Raw genomic sequence first — 25,282 nt, 5'->3', positions numbered from 1 at the left:
AGGTGGCGTTTGGGAGCGTAGAAGTTGACTCGGCTGTTGAGGTAGCTCGGGCCTTGGTCGTGTAGGGCTTTGTGTGCGTGGGTGAGGAGGCGGAAGGTGATTCTTTTGTTGACGGGGAGCCAGTGAAGGTCTCTCAGATGTCCGGAGATGTGGCTGGTTCGTGGGATGTCGAGGATGAGTCTGGCTGAGGCGTTCTGGATCCGCTGGAGTCTCTTCTGGAGCTTGGCGGTGGTACCGGCGTAGAGGGCGTTGCCGTAGTCCAGTCGGCTGGTGACGAGGGCCTGGGTGACGGTCTTCCTGGTCTCGGTGGGGATCCACCAGAAGATCTTCCGTAGCATGCGTAGGATGTTGAAGCACGCCGAGGAGACGTTGTTGACTTGCCTGGTCATGGAGAGGGAGGAGTCCAGGATGAAGCCCAGGTTGCGTGCATGGTCTGTCGGTTTGGGTGCGGTGCCCAGGGCGGGAGGCCACCAGGAGTCGTCCCAGGCAGAGGGTAAGGAGCCCAGGATGAGGACCTCCGTCTTGTCCGAGTTCAGTTTCAGGCGGCTGGTCGTCATCCACTCGGCTACCTCTTTCATCCCTTCGTGTAGGTTGGCTCTGGCGGCGGCGGGGTCGTTGGTCAGGGAGAGGATCAGCTGGGTGTCGTCGGCGTAGGAGATTATGCTGAGGTTGTGTTTGCGTACGATGGCCGCGAGGGGGCTCATGTAGACGTTGAAGAGGGTGGGGCTCAGAGATGATCCTTGGGGGACGCCGCAGATGACTTCGGAGGCCTCTGACTTGTACGGTGGTAGGCGGACTCTCTGTGTTCTTCCGTCGAGGAAGGAGATGATCCATTCCAGCGCCTTGTCCTGGATTCCGATGTTGCTGAGGCGCCGTACTAGGGTGCGGTGGCAGACCGTGTCGAATGCCGCGGAGAGGTCTAGGAGGATGAGGGCCGCTGTTTCTCCATTGTCCATCAGGGCTCGGATGTCATCGGTGGCGGCGATGAGGGCGGTCTCGGTGCTGTGGTTGGCTCGGAATCCGGACTCTGAGGGGTCGAGGGATCCGTTCGTCTCGAGGAAGGCGGCCATCTGCTTGTTGATGGTCTTCTCGATGACTTTGGCTGGAAACGGGAGGAGCGAGATGGGGCGGTAATTCTTGAGGTCGGTGGGGTCCGCTGTTGGTTTCTTGAGTAGAGCGCTGAGTTCGGCGTGTTTCCAGCTCTCAGGGAAGATGGTGGTGTCGGAGGATGTGTTGATGATGTCTCGCAGGTGGGGTGCGATGACAGCGTCGGCCTTGTTGAAGACGTGGTGAGGGCAGGGGTCGGTCGGTGATCCGGAGTGGATGGAGTTCATTGTGCGGATGGTGTCTTCGGTGCTGATCGGGGTCCAGGCGTGGAGGGTGGTGGTGGGTGGTGGTTGTTCGGTCATGGTGTGCGTTGGTTGGTTGTCGAAGCTGCTGTGTATGTCCGCGATCTTGTTGTGGAAGTATGAAGCGAGGGAGTTGCAGAGGTCCTGCGCTGGGGTTGGAAACGCCCACGGACACGCCCACCGGCGAAACGTATAAAATCCACCTTTAGACCACCGCGACGCGGGACGCGCGCGGGACTAAGCGCGGAGCTAAGCCCGGGCAAAGGGCGGGCCGTCTCTGGCCGTCCGAGGACGTACAAGGACGGGACGGGCCACCCCACCAACATTTGCTCCTGATAAATAAAGCTAAATTGTAACTACAAATTGTGACAAACTCTGCTCCCCAAGTACGGGGGATTAGAAGCTTGATAGTAACAACAGTTTCTGTCGAAAAGGAAATGGGGCTCAAAAAACTTCGATCACGGACTATTTTCAAGAAACGTATGGGCACAGAGGATGCGGTACGGAAAACTACAGATAAATCAATAAAACAAGGTCGCATAACACGGACCCCGGCTATCAGTGAATATTTCTCTGCCCTAACATCTAAAGACGAAACAGACAAGAAAATACTGGAGACAGAAACGATAACCAATTCAGTAATATTCACAGGGTCTGAAGTATGCACTGAAATTAAAGCTGAACCAAATCTTAATCTAAATTTGAGCAATCTGGCTTCTGACAACATACAAAAATCCATTAATTCCTCCAAAAATCTGCAATCCCAGGATCAAGAGGAGATTAATTTGGTATCCTCTACACCCAAAAAAAGCTTTGGAAATACTTGCCAACTAGAAGAACTTTGTGCAAATAAATCAAAGATATCAGAAAATCAAACAGAGTTTAAAATAACTAATAGTCCTCCTCTGCTAAAAAACCTAGAACAACCTTTTACACCTGAATCATCTGCAGACCCTTTCAATATAAAAACCAACTATTCAGCTAACATTGTCACACCAATGTCAAAAGCCCTCTTTTCGCTACATGAAATATTAGAGTCGGTCCTTTCCTTTCTGGGAAATATATTAGAAAATTCGGACCAAACGTTGGACGTTCAAATTGGAATCCTTAAGCATCTAGTAGAGGAAAAGAAGAAAAGAAAAGAACTCCCTGAAATGGAAAAAAAACAATTGATACCCAACAATAATGAACTACAAAAGAACAATACAAGTAATCACAACACTGAAAAGGAGACATTAAAACACGACTGTGGGACTCAGACATCAGATGTACTAAAACGAAAAAAGGGAAAGCTAGAAAGTCAACATGAAACATCAATATTCTCCTTAAAAAAACTATTTACGGAAAAACCCCAAAATGAAAGGCAATATCCAATTTTCACAAAAGCAATCAAATCAAATACACAAAAAAATGATGATACTGTTGAAAATACTCAAGAAGCCAGCCTTAACAGGACATCAGAAAGTGAAAAGGGTGAAAAAACTAACAAAAAGATAGAAACTGAGCAAGTTGAAGGAAAAAGAAAGAGGAAAAAGCCACTAAGACGTATTCACAAAAAGACAAACCGCAAGTTGAAATTCCAAAAGCTTTTAACTGTCAATAAAACACTAGAAGTACAAGAAGCTGAATCCATAAAGTCTCAACCTATTGAAAAAATAGAAACCAGCTACAGAAAAAAAGAAGAGAAATTACAATTATTGGATCCGGCAGCAAAAGAATTTCATCCATACAAGCTCTTTGAAAAACCAGTACACCAAAATACATGTGAAAGGAATAACGAAGAAAAAACCCATTATGGAACGGGAATGCCGTATTCCAAAACATTACAACTTGAAGAACTTTTTCCAACGGATACGGTCCCTCTTAATAGAAGAAGGGTCATAAACCTCCTTCACTATATAAAGCCACTGGAATCCCTGAATAGCAATGAAATAGATTTAGTAATTTTCCCGCAACAAGACAATAATAAAATAGTAACAGTAACCTTTTGGTCATCTGTTATTCCCGGGATCATACTCAATGAAAAAGAGACATTACACAAACACGGATACGATGTCATCGAAAGAATGGATCCAAAAGAAAATAGAATCCCCTCATGGTATGATGACCAATTACGTCTAATCTCTAACTCTCAATACAAAAATCGTTTGAGAGACACTGACGTGATTGGAGCGACGAACTCAGGAACTAATCACTCAGGGAAAGACATACTAAAAATAAAGGTGGAAAATGGAGAAAGGGCAGTATGGCGTCAAGACTCAAAGGGAAAAGACTACAGTGAATGTATAAAGTCATGGTCATGGGTATCTGAGACCTTGAACAGCAATACATTTTCTACATGTCCAGGACAATCTGTTTAACAATGGTTTAAAAATAATATCGTGGAATATGGCGGGAAAAACTAAGATTAAATTGATGGAAGCCATAAGTAACCATCCAGATATCTTGATGCTACAAGAAACCTGGGCAACTGAATCATTTTCCCAGAAAAGCTATTATGTCTACGATATCCCAGCCAAAGCCACCAATCGGGGCCACGCAAAAGGTGGTCTGGCCATTCTACTGAGGGAGGAATACATGTGGGCCCAGGAAGTTATTCAGACTAAATCATACAACCTGCAATGCATTAAGGTCTTCTTAAAAACACATAATGCAGCAACCAAAAAGGCAATCTTGCTTTTCAATGTATATGCCCCTCCCGGTAAGAATCAAGATATCACATTTCTGGAGATCATGGAAACCATTATACAGATAGTAGAAGACCAATTACACATTCCATACATAATAACAGGTGATCTAAATGGCAAAATCTCTAATCTGGAAATTAGTAAATGGGTACAACTATACAATGAGGAATCTGTCGAATTCTCAGCCCCACAATTCCCTAAGGGTTTAAAATCCGATAAAAGAGGAAAACTAATATTATCAACATTACCTACTCTAAATGGAGTAATCCTGAATGGTAATACAGAAGGTGACATTCCGGCATCATACACCAGACGGGGCAACGGAAGCTTATCTATTATTGACTACATCATCTGCAGCATGAATCTATTGGAGACTGCCACATACTTACAAGTAAAGCTAAGTCAAGAGAGTGACCATGCGTTGATGAATCTAACTACTGAATGGAGGCCTCAAACAGCATCTGATAGGCAGTTAATTTTTCATAGAAGTTCTGTCTTGATGAATAAAGAACAGAGACGAATTTTCTGGAGATCTAAAATTCTGGACAGAATATCCACATTGATTGAGCATACTGAACTCCTAGCAAAAACAATCTTGGAAGACCCAATAGAAAATTTTGAACATATAATTAGGGAGCTCAAAAATTTTCTACTAGATAAACTACATCGTGCTTCCTCAGGAGTTAACAGGTGGAATAATCAAAACCTTAACAAAAACAATACCCAAAATACCCAAAATACTATTACGAAGAAAAAATTGAACAAACTTGTACGTGCACAATACATAAACTCTTCTTTGTCTACCGAGAAAGAAATCAATAAATTAAAAAATAAACTCAGGAGAGAGAAGCGAAGAAATAAAAAAGAAATACAAGATAGCAATTGGGTTGACATCCAAGTAGCTGCAAAAGACTATAATCAACGCAAATATTGGTCCCTCATAGCCAAATTAACCGGGACGAAAAAGAAACTCCATTCAATACCTGTTCCACCAAAGGATTGGGAAACTTATCTGACTGACTTGTATAACGCAAACCCGATTAGCTCTGATGGGAAAAGCCCAGAAAAAAATAAGGGAAAAGATGACTCACAAATACTCAGAATCACAGCTACCTCAGTGGAATGGAATATCAGAAAAGCAAGAAAAACAGGTGCCTCTGGCCCAGACCAGATTCCTATAAAGATCTATCAAGCAAACCCGAGGGAATGGAGCAAGTTGTTATCGAATCTATTTAACCATATCCTCAAAACTGGACAAATCCCAAAATCCTGGCAGGGGAGTACCATCATCCTAATACACAAAAAGGGGAGCAAGATAATTGCAGGAAATTATCGGCAAATTGCATTAATGGATGCTGCAGGAAAAATCTTTGCAGCAGAGGTTTTACAAAGATTAAAGGATTGGGCTTTTTCACTGGATAAAATTCCAATGTTCCAAGCTGGTTTCAGGCCAAAACATTCAGTTACAGATAATATTGCTATCATCCAAACAATATTAGACAAATATGTAACAGGATAATCCCAGGCAGTATACGCAGTGTTTATAGATTACTCGACTGCGTTCGATCGTGTTGATCGACCAACCTTATGGCATAAACTCAGGGGACTTGGAATCTCAGAACAATTGCTCCAAACTATAGTGAATCTTCACACCAGCACCTGGTGCCAGGTACAAATGGGGGGAGAAAAAGGTTTAACAAAAAGGATAAATACAGCTAATGGTCTAAAGCAAGGGTGTCTTTTGGCCCCGTTACTATTCTCCCTATACCTTAGCGACTTGCCCAAACAGTTACAGCAGGGCTCAAGTTTACCCCCAAAAATCGCTAAGCAAAGCATACAAGTACTACTCTATGCTGACGATATAGTGATGCTTGATCTCACTCCCTTCGGTCTGCAAAAATCTCTGGACATTCTTTACAATTACTCAAAAGCAAACTTTTTAATTCCGAATTTAAAGAAAACAAAAATTGTGGTCTTTTCGGGAAAGAAATCTAGTGCTAAATACTGTTGGAGCCTTGGCGGAGAAAAAATAGAAATAGTGAATGAATATCCTTATCTAGGCAGGATACTATCCAAGAACATCTCAAATGTAAAACAGATAGAAAACTTAATGAGGAAATCTGAAGTACACGCTGAGGCCCTCTTAAGACTTTATCGTTCTACTGGGAATCGGCACTTTTCTTCTCTGATAAAAATATATAAAGTAGAAATTCCTCCTGTGCTATCATATGCAACAGAGTATATTCCGATAAAACAGTGGACCTATATGGACCGTAAAGAGGGGAAAATCTTAAAAAGAATAATGAAGGTCTCTGATTCCATACCAGTTCAAGCTCTACGTTTGGAATTCTCTATCACAAGTTCCTACGCCACAGAGGTAGCCAATGTAATTAGGTGGAGCTACAATCTTCTCCATGCAAAGGAGGGCACATTAAGATACTTACTAAAAAAAGAAACCTTTGATGATGAAACAAAAAATCAGACTTTTTTAAACAATATGACAGCTATATTTCAAATGGCAGAAATTAGCCCGGAAATCTTGCTCAGTTGGTCAGCAGCCCAACTGAAACTCTTTTTAAAATGCTTCACCCCGAAGTTAAGCTATGAACTAGACTACGAACATTGTAAAAAATTGTCAACATATAAATCCTTCGTAGACTCTCTGGAATACCACCATACTCATCCCTATATCGGGTTTTCCCTGACTCACGGCGCAAGGAGGTCAATCACTATGTTAAGACTGGGTATCTTACCCGTACTATCCTACACAGTAAGATGGTTACCAGGAGGATCGTCGCTATGCCCCTTGTGTGAAGGGGGTGACCAAAACATTGAGCACTTGCTGTTCGTGTGTCCTAGTACAAAAGTAACTTTAGCACGCACAAGATACCTTGCCCCTATTTATCGCACTTGTAGAATCATCCGAGTGAGTGAACTATTAGAGTTGTGTAAACAGCCACCAAATGAATTTGTTTGCTACAATTTCTTTAAATTTTTAAAATCTTTTTTACCATTGTATTGATTAAATGTGAAATTATTTTTTATTTTCTGTAAACTGTATATTTGTGGTCCTCTGTCGAGTACCAATACAAATAAAACTTTTGACTTGAAATCATTGAATAAAGAATTGCAGGACAATTTGGGTGTAATAACATGTGGTGATTATTGTATTCAAGATATTGTTGACACTAGACTTTTATTATCTATAACAGAATGTGAAGACGAAGTGATACTCACAGATAGAATCATGAGGGATCTAGATATTAATATGGACTATAATATCACAAGCAGATTAAAGGAAAAATCTATATGGACACCAACACTCACAGCGGGCAATAACATTGATCAGTTCTTCAAGTCAGTATTAGCAGACTTAGACAAACACAACACAAGAAACACTGCCTCACATATACATCAAGACAACCTGACCCAGGGAGAGAGAAAAGCACTCATGGAACTTAGTAAAAACAAAGAACTCACAATTAGCGAGGCAGATAAAGGAGGTAACATGGTGATAATGCATAGCAATGACTATGACCATGAGATCCTCAATCAACTACAGAACACAGAATGCTATGAAGAACTCAGAGTAAACCCTATATGGAGACTAACAGAGTATATTAACACACTCTTAAAAAGATGGAATGGGATGAGTCTAATAGATGACAATGAACTAGCATACCAGAAGACAGACCGACCCAAATACCCATGCATATATACTGTACCTAAGATACATAAACCTCACCAATTCCCTCCAGGTAGACCAATTATTTCTGGCATTGGAGGACCGACAGAAAGAATGTCGGAGTATGTAGATGTATTTCTGAAACCCCTGGTATTAAATCTCCCATCTTACATCAGGGATACGAAACATATCCTAGGGACCATGGCAGACCTAACATGGGAAGACAACATGCTGTTGGTCACACTTGACGTAGTCTCGTTATATACCTGCATTAAAAGAGACATAGGACTAAATGCAGTCAAAAGAATGCTAAGCAGACGACCAGCGAGTGCGTGGTCACACACAGAAATGATCCTGGAAATGGTTGAAACCATACTGGATAATAATGTCTTTCTTTACAAAGACCAATGGTACAGGCTGAAACAGGGGGTGGCAATGGGTTCCAGATTTTCGCCCTCATATGCCAACCTAGTAATGGGGAGGTTTGAGGAAACGAGAGTCTGGGGCCCATCAGCCACCGAATGGAACAATGCCATACTATTCTGGGGTAGATACATAGATGATTGTATCATGATCTGGACAGGAACACCAGAGAAATTACATAAATTCCACGAATACCTTAACAACAATGACCAGAACATAAGATTCACGATGGAATATAGCAACACTAAACTCCCTTTCCAAGACGTAGAATTTTATATAGAAGACAAAACAATACAAAGCAGACTATACAGAAAGAGCACAGCGTGCAACTCTTTATTGCACGCAACAAGTGCACACCCTGAACACCAAAGAAGAGCAATCCCCTACAGAGAACTAGTCAGAACATGCTGCAATTGCAGCAATGATAAGGAATTTGAAACCCATAAGAGGGGGGTGGTCAAAAGATTTGAAAACAGAGGGTACAACAGAAAAGAATTAATGAAGGCCGAAAGCAGAATAGATGGAGTCACTAGAGCTGACACATTAAAGGAGAAAACCATACACAAAGACAAGGAAGAAAAGATTAGACTAGTAACGGGCTACAACAACTGGGCTACGATCTTAAGAAAAAGTCTGAACAGACATTGGCACCTACTCAGGACAGACAGAACACTAAATAAATACATAACAGACAGACCAACCCTGACATTCAGAAAAGGGACAACACTAAGGAACATATTGAGCCGAGCTACCCTAAAGCTGTAACAAAGGCCACATGGCTCACCGAACTAGGATTCTTTAGTTGTGGACAATGCGTTGCCTGCAAGTGGGCATACAAAAGGAAGAAAGAATTTGAAGGACCAGACAATAACAAATATTGCATCCACACTGGCATAAACTGTCTTACCAAATTTGTAGTCTACGTTTTAGACTGCATATGCGGCAAAAGATACATAGGAAGCACCAAGATACCACTGAGGGACAGGATTAATGAACACATCAGGGCAGTGAAACAATGTGACATGCGCTACCCAGTGTCAGCACACATGTCCATCTGCCCATCACAGACACCTAATCACTCCTTCCAATTTTTCGACTTTGAACCTGTCCCGAGTCACCCGAGGGGGGACAACAGGGAACTTGCACTCAGAAGGAGGAAGGCAACCTGGATACTGACACTTAGAAGTGTAGAACTAGTCCTTAACATAGACCATGAACTACACTACTTTCTAGGCACATGAACAGAATAAATAAATAAGTAAATACCAAATACAGAATTTGATGATGTTTAGTATGGATAACATGAATAAGAATTATAGTATGGGTGATGATGTTATAAAAAATTTAAACATGATACTGCTTAAAAGAAAAAATTCACTGTACTGTTGTTACATTGATGTGATATTGCCTTCTCATGGCACATGACCCATTTTGAATGGAGAGACCACACTATCGCACAACAATTGGCGAAATGGAGCCATACTACAAACTTAGCAGATGAGTGCTAGCTTCAATTTCACTACTTCATTTAGAACAACAATTATGAACTCACATATAGCAGTAGACTTCACAATCACAATATGCATATCTTCATCAAAGAAAGACACCTATTGGTAATTATAAACTCACTAAGATGAGCATACAACGATTGCACTGAACACATTTGTGTTATAGAACGATCTCAACTTAGAAGAACGACCGCCTTAAGGATGATAAGAATACTAACCGGATATGACAACCAATTATTAATAATTTGAATTGGCTTACTGACCCTTCCATATCAAGTTGAATGTAACAGCAAATTCATTACTGATTGCTTAACAATTGTTCTCAGAGAAAATATTTTTGAATTCAGAGGTAACCTATATAAACAAACAAAAGGTGTAAGCATGGGAGCGTCTTGTGCTCCAACTATTGCTAACATCTATGTAGCTTACTTTGAATATCAATATATTTTCAAAGAAGAGGCCCCCTTTTTAGAAACGGTGCATCTTTGGTCTAGATATATAGACGATATCATCTTTATATGGAATGACGATCTTCCAATCCTATCTGAATTCACACAATGGTTAAACCTTTGCGATGAGAATCTTCGATTCACATCAAATCATAGTAATGTACAGATTGAATTTTTAGACATCATAATCAAACATGAAGAAAGACAGCTATACGTGGATTTATACACTAAACCCACTGCACGCAATACCATCCTGCATCATTCTAGTTTCCATCCCTTAAACCAAAAGAATGCAATACCCTTTAGGCAATTTTTGCGATTACGCCGTAATTGCACTAAACTCATTGATTATGATCGAAGAGCAGAAGAAATGAAGATCAAATTTCTAAACCGAGGATATCCACACCGCATCATTAGGCATGCATACAAACGAGCTCGTTTCTATGACAGGCAACATTTACTGTCTGGTAACTTAAACACCCCTGACAAAAATGTGGTATTTGTAACCAGACACTCCATTCTCAATGAAAGAATTAGACAGATAGTCTGTTCACACTGGCATCTATTAAATATCAATAAACCACCAGCTGAAACATTACCTATGTTTGCCTATCGAAAAAATAGAAATCTGAAAGATCTAATAGTGAGGTCACGTATGCCAAAAGCTAAGCCTTCTATCCAACTAAGCATCAGAGATTTACAACCAATTCATGGAAACTTCAAATGTGGAACATGTAAATCATGTCCATTAGCTATAGAAGGTGAATCATTCTTCCACAATGGAACTACTATTCAAAATAAAGGAATGACCAACTGCAAAAGTAAAAATTTAGTATACATACTCCTATGCCCATGCGAAAAAGCATACGTGGGTGAAACCTCTCGAACTATAAATATCAGACTAACGGAACATAGATCAGCAATCCGTACACGTAAAATGACTGCGCCATTAGTATGTCACTATGTGGAAAAACAACACTCACCAGACGACATCCGATGGTATATATTGGAGAAAATTGTACCAACAGCAGGGCTCTGCTGCGACAAAATAAGAAAGAAACGAGAAGTGTACTATATCTTTATGTTTGATACTGTAACTAATGGTCTAAACTCAGATACCTTGGGACCAAGCCATTATTTAATACACACCTCTTATAGAAAATATAGAGAAACAGATATGGAATTCAGGTTTATATGTCTTGTAAGGCCCATGGAAAAGAAACCACTTTAATACATGAGGAGCAACTATTTTATCTAAACACCAGTTACTTAATTTTTTGACTAAATAGTGTAAAAATCTCCTTTTTCAGTACTATATTAGCTCAGTCATTTTTGCAACATGCAGTTATATTGATATTCATTAAAATATTGATAACAGAGGATATTGCACCTCATTAAACTAAAGTAATGATCCAATATGTAATGACACTACACAGTCAAGGACTTTTTTTTTCTTTCTATTTTTTCTATTTTTTCCATTTTTACCATAAATGACCAAGCTGTCCCTTTGTGTAGCGCTGACATATTAGCCTATATATGAGTCGAAGTAGGTTCCATTATTTTTATTATTATTTTTGACAACAGAAAATATCACATCTGATTAGGCCAGAGAAAAGATCTAGTACGCTGTCATATTGCAACATATGGACCTGTCCTCTTTCTATTTCTACCACAAAGGAACTAACTATCTCACTGATCGGCGCTTATACACCATTCTGTATATGAAGCGCCGAAGGCTCCTTTTCATTCCCTATTTAATTATCATCCTTTCTTTTTAATTAAATACACTGATAGCCTAATGTAATTATCCATTACTGAAACAACTTCATTATGAATTATGCCTGAGATCATGTCGTATAATAACATTATTATTCGACACATGACAGGTTTACACCTACAATTAATCCGTTCGATCTCTATTCTATAAACCATTCATGTAGGCTCCTCTTTTCCAGCTACTTTTATCATGACAGCTCATCGTTGGAAATATCACTTCCATTCCTTTTCTATCTCGGCTATTCTCTCGGTTCACGTTCAATATCGCGAAGTCCGTCATCTATCTCCATAGCCACTTCTTGATGCTACTACCGCGACCTGCACTATATAAAGCCCTTACATTTCTTGACTCGTTTGCTTACATCCGGCGTCTCTGCTATGTTGGCGGTCGGCAATTGCCGCGTTTTTGTATTACCAGGAGTCTTCAACTATCCTCTTTAAAACCACGGGTAAGTGAAAGCGGCATGTGCATCTTATGAGGCTTCCTTATAGATACCCCATTATGCAATATAGTGACATCATGCACGCTATTAAAATGGCATTAGTGTCCATAGTTACTTATTCCAAACATTCACAATGTGATTAGCAGTCATTACCTCGAGTAGATTATTAGTTTATATCTTTTCTCTTTTACTTTAAAAATTAGCGGTATCATACTACTCTTATTTAACTATTGAAGCTAAGCACACGTTTGGTCCTGCTATGTAAATAATTATCCGTTTTTTTAGTGTGCTATCAGAACATACTCATAATACACTATATCTGTTATATATATCCTATTTTCAGATAAAAATTAAGACATACAGACTCGGGCTCCTGGGAAACTATTCTCAGTTTATTTTGAGGTAATTTTCAATTACTACTCTAGCCGTAACAAGTCATTCTGTTCCAACAGATGTACTAATTATAGATCCTTATCTATAATTTACTTCTAGATGTTCCATCAATTCTTACGTCCAGTATCCGTTATTTTTATGAACCACCGAATATAAAGTCAACGTGTGGAGGTAAACATATATCGCCATAAAATATTTACTAGATGTTACACACTTTGAGTCATACATTTACGGCCCATTCTTCTCCACTTTCAGATAGCCAATTATTTCAGGTCACATTCCTGACGTCATCATATCTTCTGTTTGAAGCTAACGATTATTGTAAAGGTAAATATATCCTGCACAGTATCCATTTGAGCTTTAATAAGTCTATGGATTAGATATTCATTGGCTTCCTCAGTGCTTATTATTCTTCTATTTTTTCTGCTTTTACTCTACCAGATATCAACTTAAACTATAATTATTTTCATTACCTGTCTGGAAACAGTTTACCAACAGATACAACATCAGGATTACAATTCATTATGTCTGAGGTAACTAAATCACATTCACTATATACTTTAGCATCTATCTCTAAAATAAAATAACCAGTGGAATTAGTTGACCACTTAGACAATGATGATAAAGGTTTTCTCCAGAACTTTAAAACTATCCACAATATCTGCATCTTTGTGTCTTTAGAATGAAATATATGTACATACTTAAATATCCATCACTTGTACATATAAACATGTATTTATACAGACCTTCTTGTTTTCTTCAAGTTCAGTGCTCAGTAACACCACCTGAACTGTCACTACAAACTTTGTTATTTATACCTATAGATCTTAAGAAGCAGTATTTTTTCGACTGATTGAATAAATCCGCCACATTCTATGCTGACTTATCCGTTTTTTTAAAATCTGTGAGTATTCTCTATTAAATCTAGACCTTACCTCTTACTTCAAGTAGTATTTTAATCATCTTATAAGGAGGCTGTTATCAACAAGCTAACCCTCATTACTCCTCCTTATACTGTGGTTTCACTTGTAGTAAATCGATACAATTGTATCATATTTCATTTCAGTCGTTATCATTACTTTTGCTTCATAGGTAATATACCTTCTGTTACCATGCAGTATGTTATCAATTTATATCATATTTCAACATAAGGATACTCCACATGAAGTAAGTGGTTTGTTTCCCAAAGTCCAGTAACTATTTTTAAAAATGATTGTTCCGTTCAAAGTATACAAAGAAGGTTTTAGAAGATGTCAAAAGATCTATGCTTCAGTACAATTCATGAAGAATTCAAAATCAAGAAAAAGTTTTGTCTCTCGATACTAATAGACACATTAGGTATAAAAAGCTATAGATATGCTTCCAATATGACCAAATCAAGTGTCAATATCTGTTAAGCAAAAATATTTTTCTTTATTCAAGTTTCTTCATGTTCCTGAGATCTACAAAAATTTGATGAAATACATATGTATGTGAAAAAGATATTCATTCATACAAAGATCTCAGTCTGCTGCCCTAAAAAGCAATGCAAAACTTGTAAATATATTGTAAATATGCTGTATATTTGTTTTCTTGTCCACTGTATATATTATACATGCTTTTTGAATATTTATTTATGTATGTCTTTTTTATAGAACAATAGACGGGCACCTGAGGAAGGCTCAAGAGCCGAAACGCGCGTAGTGGTGTCTACCGCTTTGCCTTCAACATTCTACACCAGTTTCTTGTCTATTGATTTTGTATCTTTTTCTATGTAATTTTAATTGAATATTATACAACAAAAAATAATTATCCAAAAAAAAAAAAACAATATAACAAAGAAAACAAAAAAAGAATATAAAAGTTTATATCTATACACAAAAAAGAACAATAAAGTTATATCAGAAATACTTAATGTTTATTGGTGTTATATACAGTTGTATAAGTGAAACCAGAGGATCTCTGGTGTCATCCCTTATCGGCACTCACTGTTATCGTGTCTCCTTGGTGGAAGAAAACACTTTCAAACCGTTTTCGTTGCGTACTTCTTTTATTTCATGATTTTCATTTTTGTTTATGTAGTTTCTTGTCACATCTCATCATGATTATAATCGTTCATAAATCAGGCCTTTATCAAAAAGCATATCCAATGCATTTCGGGCATTGAGGTGGCATGCCCTTCATCAGGGAATTGACACTAGGAAATAATAATATGCATGGACATTAGGATCAATGGTGTTACATGGTATTTACATCATTTAGCATAGTAGACAATATCACATCGATTTGTGCTCCCAAGGTTATCATGTCATTGTAACGTGCGTGTCATGCATCTTGGTGTAAATAAAAATATGGGGAGGTGAGTTAAAGGATCGTGGTCGGGGTGAAGCAAAAAAGTATGTCGTTCACTTACAAGCCTGTCGTGAACTTTGTCGAAGGTAATCTACATGGAGATAAAAAATGGTAAATACTCGTCCACGAAATACGATCCGTATTGTTAGCGCTCACGAATACCTGTGCGCTATGTTCGGTGCTAAGGTGAGCAAAGGGACTAACCTGTGGGTTATGTGACTCGCGTCTTGTCCAGAGCTCGTCTTTTTGAATTCGCCGGTAAAACGAAACAGTTTCCGGCGTTCTTAAAATCAACAATGGTTCCCGCTATCATGTGACCGGTCACAAGGTAATAAAGCTCGAAGAAAGACTACCGCGTAATGATCGTATCATGTTAATGGATCATAAAAGAGAGTATATGATGAATCGAAAAGGGTATAAAAATGACCTTACACATTAGAGAAATAGGAGGTCAAAAAAAATGCGAAATAAAAAATTCAAGGTGCAAAATACACGTGGGTGACAAAAAATGTGTGGTTCACTGGATCGAACTGCCATGGGGGGGATCTGGTATTGTTTAGTGGATAGTGCTATCATGAACTTAGTAACATTGGGTAACAAGTTGGGTTGTTAGGTGTCAACAATGGTGGGACTATGCACATTAACAGCAAGATCAATTTACAGAGCAATTCTTTTACAGGTAACAAGAAAATTCTATTCTTTCATTCAACCCGGTGGGTTTCTGGGTAGATAGCTTATGGATCCAGTAGTTCTCCCGTCTTAACAATAATTTGTTATTGTTAACCCCTTCATATTTAGGAACAGTCTCTAGAACAATAAACTTAACTTGGGAAACATTATGTTGTAGTTCTGTGAAGTGCGCCGAAAGTGCTGACTTTGAGTTCTTCAGTCTTATGTTAGATTTATGTTCATTCATGCGCACTTTAATGCGTCTCTCTGTTTTCCCGACGTAGGTTTTTCCGCACGGGCATTTAATCCCGTATATTAGATTACTGGAGTCACAGGTGGCATTAACTCTTAGTTTTATTGGGTAACCCTTTGTTGGATGGTTGAAAATGTTTCCTCTGATGATGCAATTGCAATTGCCACAATTTAGGCAGGGTCTTGTTCCAAGATATGTTATGGGATCATTGGACTTGCTTTGTAACATTTCACCTAGATTCTTGGCTCTGGTGTATGCAAATAGCGGAGGTTGGCTGAAGGCTCTATTGAAATCTGGTTCCAGGTTAAGAATGTTCCAATGTTTCATTATAATCTGTTTGAACTTTCTGCTGTTGGTTGAAAATTTAGAAACCACAACTGTTTGGTTTTGTTCAGATTTCGATGTTGGTGTCAAGAGTTTGGTTCTGTCCAATTTCTCCATTTTCAATTTAGTTTCTTCCATTAGGCTCTTGGGATAACCTCTTTGCAAGAATTTGTTTGACATCTCTTCTAGTCTTCTATTGAGAGTGGTTTGATCTGAAACGATTCTTTTAACCCTTGCCATTTGTGAGTATGGTAAATTTCTAATCAGATTAGGTTCGTGAAAGCTGGAATGCAATAGCATGTTGTTCCTGTCCGTAGGTTTAACAAAGAGGTCGGTGGTAAATCCATTTTGTGTTATGGTGACTCTCACATCCAGAAAGTTTACTGCCGTGCTGGAGATCTCCCAAGTTAGTTGAATCCTTTGATCGATGGAGTTAAAGTGATTCAGTTGTTGTCTCAATTTTTCTTCGGAGTCTGACCATATGATGAAGAAGTCATCAATGTATCTTGTAATCATTCTCAAATGATTTGTCCAGTTCGTATCTTTTAAAATGTGTTGGGTCTCATACCAGTGCATGAAAGTATTGGCGTATACCGGCGCGGCTGAATTGCCCATTGCCATCCCGGTGAGTTGTTGGTACCATTTGTCGTTTACTCTGAAATAGCTGTGATACAAAGTGAATTGCATGAGTTCCATCAAAAAAAGTTGAAAGTCATGGTTGATATTGGTGTTAAGAATAGCTGATTCAATTGCTTCAATGCCCATGTTATGTGGTATGTTTGTATATAGACTGCTTACGTCAGCAGTGCATAGCAGTATTTTGTCATTGGGGTTGAGCTGAATTTGTTGTAATTTAAGCAAGAAATGCGACGTGTCTTTTATGTATGTTGGGGTAGATTGTACCGCTGGTTGGAGATATTTGTCGATAAGTTGTCCTATTGGTTGATGTATGCTGCCTCTAGTGGAGACAATTGGTCTCATGGGAGGATTTCTGAGGTTTTTATGAATTTTCGGCACCATTCTTAGTGTGGGACTCTTGGGGTTACTGGTTATGAGAAAATTCTTAGTCCTCTCCGTAATAGTTCCCTGTTTTAGTGCCAGGTCGATGATGTTTTTTAACGTTTTGGCATATTCCGTTGTGGGGTTAGAATCTAATTCATGGTAAGTTGATCTGTCCGTGACATGTTCAGTTACTTTGTCATTATACATTGAAGTGTTCATAATGACGATGGCTCCTCCCTTGTCGGCTTTTGTGAAGATTATTTGGTCATTGGTCGCTATTTTTCTGATTGTGTCCAAGTCTTTCTGAGTGATGTTTTTATGTTTACTCAGAAAGACTTGGACACAATCAGAAAAATAGCGACCAATGACCAAATAATCTTCACAAAAGCCGACAAGGGAGGAGCCATCGTCATTATGAACACTTCAATGTATAATGACAAAGTAACTGAACATGTCACGGACAGATCAACTTACCATGAATTAGATTCTAACCCCACAACGGAATATGCCAAAACGTTAAAAAACATCATCGACCTGGCACTAAAACAGGGAACTATTACGGAGAGGACTAAGAATTTTCTCATAACCAGTAACCCCAAGAGTCCCACACTAAGAATGGTGCCGAAAATTCATAAAAACCTCTGAAATCCTCCCATGAGACCAATTGTCTCCACTAGAGGCAGCATACATCAACCAATAGGACAACTTATCGACAAATATCTCCAACCAGCGGTACAATCTACCCCAACATACATAAAAGACACGTCGCATTTCTTGCTTAAATTACAACAAATTCAGCTCAACCCCAATGACAAAATACTGCTATGCACTGCTGACGTAAGCAGTCTATATACAAACATACCACATAACATGGGCATTGAAGCAATTGAATCAGCTATTCTTAACACCAATATCAACCATGACTTTCAACTTTTTTTGATGGAACTCATGCAATTCACTTTGTATCACAGCTATTTCAGAGTAAACGACAAATGGTACCAACAACTCACCGGGATGGCAATGGGCAATTCAGCCGCGCCGGTATACGCCAATACTTTCATGCACTGGTATGAGACCCAACACATTTTAAAAGATACGAACTGGACAAATCATTTGAGAATGATTACAAGATACATTGATGACTTCTTCATCATATGGTCAGACTCCGAAGAAAAATTGAGACAACAACTGAATCACTTTAACTCCATCGATCAAAGGATTCAACTAACTTGGGAGATCTCCAGCACGGCAGTAAACTTTCTGGATGTGAGAGTCACCATAACACAAAATGGATTTACCACCGACCTCTTTGTTAAACCTACGGACAGGAACAACATGCTATTGCATTCCAGCTTTCACGAACCTAATCTGATTAGAAATTTACCATACTCACAAATGGCAAGGGTTAAAAGAATCGTTTCAGATCAAACCACTCTCAATAGAAGACTAGAAGAGATGTCAAACAAATTCTTGCAAAGAGGTTATCCCAAGAGCCTAATGGAAGAAACTAAATTGAAAATGGAGAAATTGGACAGAACCAAACTCTTGACACCAACATCGAAATCTGAACAAAACCAAACAGTTGTGGTTTCTAAATTTTCAACCAACAGCAGAAAGTTCAAACAGATTATAATGAAACATTGGAACATTCTTAACCTGGAACCAGATTTCAATAGAGCCTTCAGCCAACCTCCGCTATTTGCATACACCAGAGCCAAGAATCTAGGTGAAATGTTACAAAGCAAGTCCAATGATCCCATAACATATCTTGGAACAAGACCCTGCCTAAATTGTGGCAATTGCAATTGCATCATCAGAGGAAACATTTTCAACCATCCAACAAAGGGTTACCCAATAAAACTAAGAGTTAATGCCACCTGTGACTCCAGTAATCTAATATACGGGATTAAATGCCCGTGCGGAAAAACCTACGTCGGGAAAACAGAGAGACGCATTAAAGTGCGCATGAATGAACATAAATCTAACATAAGACTGAAGAACTCAAAGTCAGCACTTTCGGCGCACTTCACAGAACTACAACATAATGTTTCCCAAGTTAAGTTTATTGTTCTAGAGACTGTTCCTAAATATGAAGGGGTTAACAATAACAAATTATTGTTAAGACGGGAGAACTACTGGATCCATAAGCTATCTACCCAGAAACCCACCGGGTTGAATGAAAGAATAGAATTTTCTTGTTACCTGTAAAAGAATTGCTCTGTAAATTGATCTTGCTGTTAATGTGCATACTCCCACCATTGTTAACACCTAACAACCCAACTTGTTACCCGATGTTACTAAGTTCATGATAGCACTATCCACTAAACAATACCAGATCCCCCCCATGGCAGTTCGATCCAGTGAACCACACATTTTTTGTCACCCACGTGTATTTTGCACCTTGAATTTTTTATTTCGCATTTTTTTCGACCTCCTATTTCTCTAATGTGTAAGGTCATTTTTATACCCTTTTCGATTCATCATATACTCTCTTTTATGATCCATTAACATGATACGATCATTACGCGGTAGTCTTTCTTCGAGCTTTATTACCTTGTGACCGGTCACATGATAGCGGGAACCATTGTTGATTTTAAGAACGCCGGAAACTGTTTCGTTTTACCGGCGAATTCAAAAAGACGAGCTCCGGACAAGACGCGAGTCACATAACCCACAGGTTAGTCCCCTTGCTCACCTTAGCACCGAACATAGCGCACAGGTATTCGTGAGCGCTAACAATACGGATCGTATTTCGTGGACGAGTATTTACCATTTTTTATCTCCATGTAGATTACCTTCAACAAAGTTCACGACAGGCTTGTAAGTGAACGACATACTTTTTTGCTTCACCCCGACCACGATCCTTTAACTCACCTCCCCATATTTTTATTTACACCAAGATGCATGACACGCACGTTACAATGACATGATAACCTTGGGAGCACAAATCGATGTGATATTGTCTACTATGCTAAATGATGTAAATACCATGTAACACCATTGATCCTAATGTCCATGCATATTATTATTTCCTAGTGTCAATTCCCTGATGAAGGGCATGCCACCTCAATGCCCGAAATGCATTGGATATGCTTTTTGATAAAGGCCTGATTTATGAACGATTATAATCATGATGAGATGTGACAAGAAACTACATAAACAAAAATGAAAATCATGAAATAAAAGAAGTACGCAACGAAAACGGTTTGAAAGTGTTTTCTTCCACCAAGGAGACACGATAACAGTGAGTGCCGATAAGGGATGACAACAGAGATCCTCTGGTTTCACTTATATAACTTGTTATTCAGACGTCGTGGGCCCTCGACGCCTCCTCATTGAGCACCACCAAATTGAATCAATCACAACAAAACAAAGAAAAAACGTGAAGAATTCAAGCAACCAAGCTGTGCATCTTCCTACACCTTACCAATTTGTTATATACAGTTGGACATTTATACATCATATAAATATATGTGGTGCATAATACCTTTGGTTTCTTTTTAAAACAAATAGTAAAATAATTTGTGTTTATCTACTTTGCCAGTTAGCTATAGACCTTTCCTAATCTTATATTTTCCCTATGAATAGCAAGTGTAACAGTACTATATAGGGGTCCCCTTTTTTCAAATATTTACTGACCCTTCCATTACAGGTTAGAATTAGATCTAAATACACAAAAGTACTAATACAAACGAATCAATGAATATTCTCAGCAATAGGCAGCCTTTTAATCACGATTAGCATACATCTGCTTTCAAAAACTAATGCAAAAACAAACTTATTGAGGTAGTCTAAGATGGCCACCATCATAGCGAAACAAAGCCTAGCTAGGCTTTGCCCACAGCAAAAAACCGGAAACTCAGGGGTGGATTTTATCACGTGGTACGGCTAAAACATATTTCGTATATATGGCACGTAGCGAAGGCATTAATTACTGCATCAAACAAACGGCAGAGGGGACAGAGGTCCGAGCACGATTGTAACGGAGAAAGGTAAGATAAGCTATCTTAAAATTACGAATATATGAGCTTGCGCAAATCGAGCGTAGTAATAAATACGCGCCACCGCTACTTAAAAACTTTTCGAATTTCCAACATCGGGGCAAAGTAAAGTTAATCGTTATACCCAGCGACCGCAACTTTAAACATATGCATTTCCTCTGAATTTTGCATACTGAAACAACGGTTGTAAACTGAACCGAGGTCGCAATCTTCAACTGGTTATAGACAAAGCCTGGAGTTAATACCTCTAGCATAGCCCTTTAAATCCCTTAAGAAAACTTAACAGACTGTCACGACTGGGTAGACCGAACACGATTATTTTATACTTGAGCTGGCAATAAACAGAGCCAAAAAAGTGCCTTAAGCATGGCTTTCAGACTCATAAAGAATCAAAATAGGCCCCTTTTTCTCTTACCAACAACAAGGTGGTTTAATTAGCAAATATTAGCATACACGCTGAGTATTCCCACGTGAATCATGAACCCTCGGACACTCATAACAGGTGCTAGAATTGCTGAACAAATGCATATATAACCTTAACAATAGCAGACAAAATAATACTGCTACACATTACTTTACAGCTGACCAATTGAAGGAAACCAACACACTGGTTACCACCAAGGAGATACACGCAAACATAGTCCCCGAACAGAACCCCATTGAGGGTCGGAAGTATCACCTCAACAAAAGTAATTACGCCCACCCTTAATATAGATAAGAGAATATACAATGTTAAGACGCTTGAAGCACAGTCAGCTCAGGTCTTAATTAAACTCTCCCTCAGTTTTCTCCTACGCAGAAAGAGCACCAAATTGGAGAATAGGTACCCAAAGCACTTCTTACATTTTGCATGATATCACGGTAATAGGCAACTCACAATGGCACTACCCATTCCAAACGATCATTTTGCACACAAATAGCCATAACACACGGTGATAAAAAGAAACAAAGGTCTCTCCATATCTCATAATGGGCTCATAGACTTTCTATATTGTCAGAGGTATATTCTGTGTATTTAATATGAGATGAACATACTGCCTCTTCTAGAAAATAATGTATATATATTTGCAAAAAAACCACTGTACATATGCAAAGTCTGTATAGCTATAAACACCACCAAATCACGCCAGAATAACTGATGCCCTAAATGTATTCAAATGTAAAAAAACATTTTGCAATGACCAAAAATAGTACTTTACATCGTCCTTTTTTCTTTACCTAAACAGCCTTGAGAAAGTCGTGGGCTACATTCCCACAATGACGAAACACGTGTTGGCTGTGACGTTTCCAGAAATTAAACAACATCAACAACAATCCAGACTAAAAGGATCAGATTTATTTATGAGTGAATGATTGGTGTATGGTGGAAACACATGTATACTGCTTAAACTAAGAGATACAAAATGTGTGCTTAGGAGTCTTAAGTACTTTGTGGCCCAGGCCAATCCTAGAAGAGGGATTGTGGTTCTCTTCACCTTGTAGCACCTTCCATAAAATATCTTTCTAGAATTAATTAAGGTGGATAAATCCTTGCGGCGCCAAAACCTAAAGAAATACCACTAGTCGAGTTAAAAAGAACAAACTCCAATGCCCATCTTTCTCTCTACCCCCACACCTAACACAGATAAAGCAACACAGCAACTCTCTTCTAACCGCTTATCATCCATTGGACAATTTAGAACCTTACTACATGACCCACATGCTGCTCCACCACCCCTGACTCATACACCTTCCACATTAAACACACACAAACAATATAAGCAACATGCCCTACCTCTCATTGTCGCTTCCCCATGCCTACTTCACAACAATGTTACACCACGAAAGCAACACAGCACTCCAAATCACTCTCAAACACCATCTCTACCACATACACACACAGACCCATCAAAATGCCTTCTTAGCATGCTGGATGAGGAACATGATACAGAACAGCTACACGATTGCTATCCTAATACAGCTAATGCCAGTTCTATAAACACACATGCTACAAACCCACACAATACTGGTCACTCCTCTAAAAAACAAAGCCTCACTATCACCAAAGCCCACTCTCTAAACTGTCTACTAATAAATGCTCGATCCCTCTTTAAAAACAAGCATCACATCTACGACCTTCTCACAGATGCAAAACCAGACATACTATTCATAACCGAATCATGGTTGGGAGAGGATATGGCTACAGTCCTGCATGAAGCCATTCCTCTAGGCTATCAAACAATCACCCTAAATCGTGTAGCCCAAAAAGGAGGTGGTCTAGCTGTTGTATTCCGGCAAACAATCGTATCACTAAAATTGACGACATCTCCATAAAGAATTGTGAGGCTCTTCTAACAAGATGCAATCCTACACCGTCTTCCTCCTCTAACTTCCTGTTCCTTTACAGACCTCCCAGACGCACATCTAGACACAGTTTCAAACCTGATAAAAATACACTCTAACCTATGAGTTCTGGGTGACCTCAACATTTGGTTTGACAAACCCAATTTGACCCATCCAAAAACAATAATCAGTGGCCTAGACGCACTGAATCTGCATCAGATTGTCCACAAACCGACACACACCACTGGACATATCCTAGATGTCATTTTTGCTAATACTGAACTAGTTACCTTTAAAACTATAACTCCAGTCACATGGTCAGACCACCACTTGCTTGATTTCCAACATAAAACAACACTAAGCGACTCACCTAAAACTACTATACATCCATTCACCTATCGGCTGTGATGCAAACTCAATTTGGAACTCTAAGAAACACAACTAACATCCTGATACCACTCAAAACAACACAACAGAACAAAAGAAAAAAAGCGCCTTGGAGAAACATAGACATAAAAGACATAAAACAACAAATTAGAAAGTTGCAACGTACCTGGCTCAAAACTAACGCCAAACAAGACTAACTTCACCTACAAAAAATTAGCAGATTATGCAAGTTGGCTATAAAAAAAAGCTAAGAAAAGGTACTATTCAGACAGAATTCAAAACGCTAAATGTGCAAATATAGAATTCATTAAAATACTTGTTGGACTTGGCCCCTTTTGCAGGGTCATCCCTCAACTTTTTGCCTTCCTCCTAAATTTTTTCTGACCTGTTGTTGGCGATTTTATGACTCTGGGCACTTTACCACTGCTGATCAGTGCTAAAGTGCATATGCTCCCTCTATTATAAATTGATGTATGGATTAGTGATTCCATGATTGGCTGGTTTGGTTTACCTGTCAGACCCTAGTACAGTGCACCAGGAGTGCCCAGGGCTGGTAATCCAAAGGTTGCTGGTGGGCTTGCAGCACAGGTTGTGCCACCCATAGACACAGCCTGTAAAAGTGTGTCTCAGGTCTGCCATTGCAGAGCCTGTGTGCAGTCTGGTACTGCCATGCTGACTGGGCAAGTGCACCCACTTGCCAGTCCCTAAACCTTCCCTTTTCTTCATATCAGACACCCCTATGGTAGGCCCAAGGGCAGGGTGCATCGTAAGCATAAAGTAGGACATGCCCTGGTGTGTGTGGCATGTCCTAATAGTGAATTACATCCATTTTCGTTTTTCACTATTGCAAGGCTACCTGTTCTCCATAGGCCAGAATGGGCAGTTAGATTATTACATTTTATAATCCTAACTGACCCAGGGTGCATGGCTGAGATTCGAGTTTAGTATGCCTGAACTCAGAATGATAAAATACATCTTTTAGTAAAGCTGGTTTTTAACATTCGGTGTTTGAAAATACCACTTTTAGAAAGTAGGTATTTTCTTGCCTAACTATCCAAGCCTGCCTCTGCTAGGTTGTGTATTCCTTGTCTGAAGTTTGAGTGACAGGGCTGGGAGATGCCAGGAGACAGAATGAGTCCGCCCAGTGGTGAATAGAGAGATCTGCATCTAGATGGGAGGGAGGAGTTGCACCTGGGACCTGAATAGGGCTGTGTCTGCCCCCCATAGTGCTGGATCCACCCCCTGTGGTGCGTCTGATGTCTCTGCCCTGCACTGTGAAA

This window comes from Lissotriton vulgaris, chromosome 4_1, assembly GCF_964263255.1.
Source record: "Lissotriton vulgaris chromosome 4_1, aLisVul1.2, whole genome shotgun sequence".
Lineage (NCBI taxonomy): Eukaryota > Metazoa > Chordata > Amphibia > Caudata > Salamandridae > Lissotriton > Lissotriton vulgaris.
The sequence above is the reverse complement of the archived record's forward strand: the minus strand, read 5'-3'. Positions refer to the sequence as shown.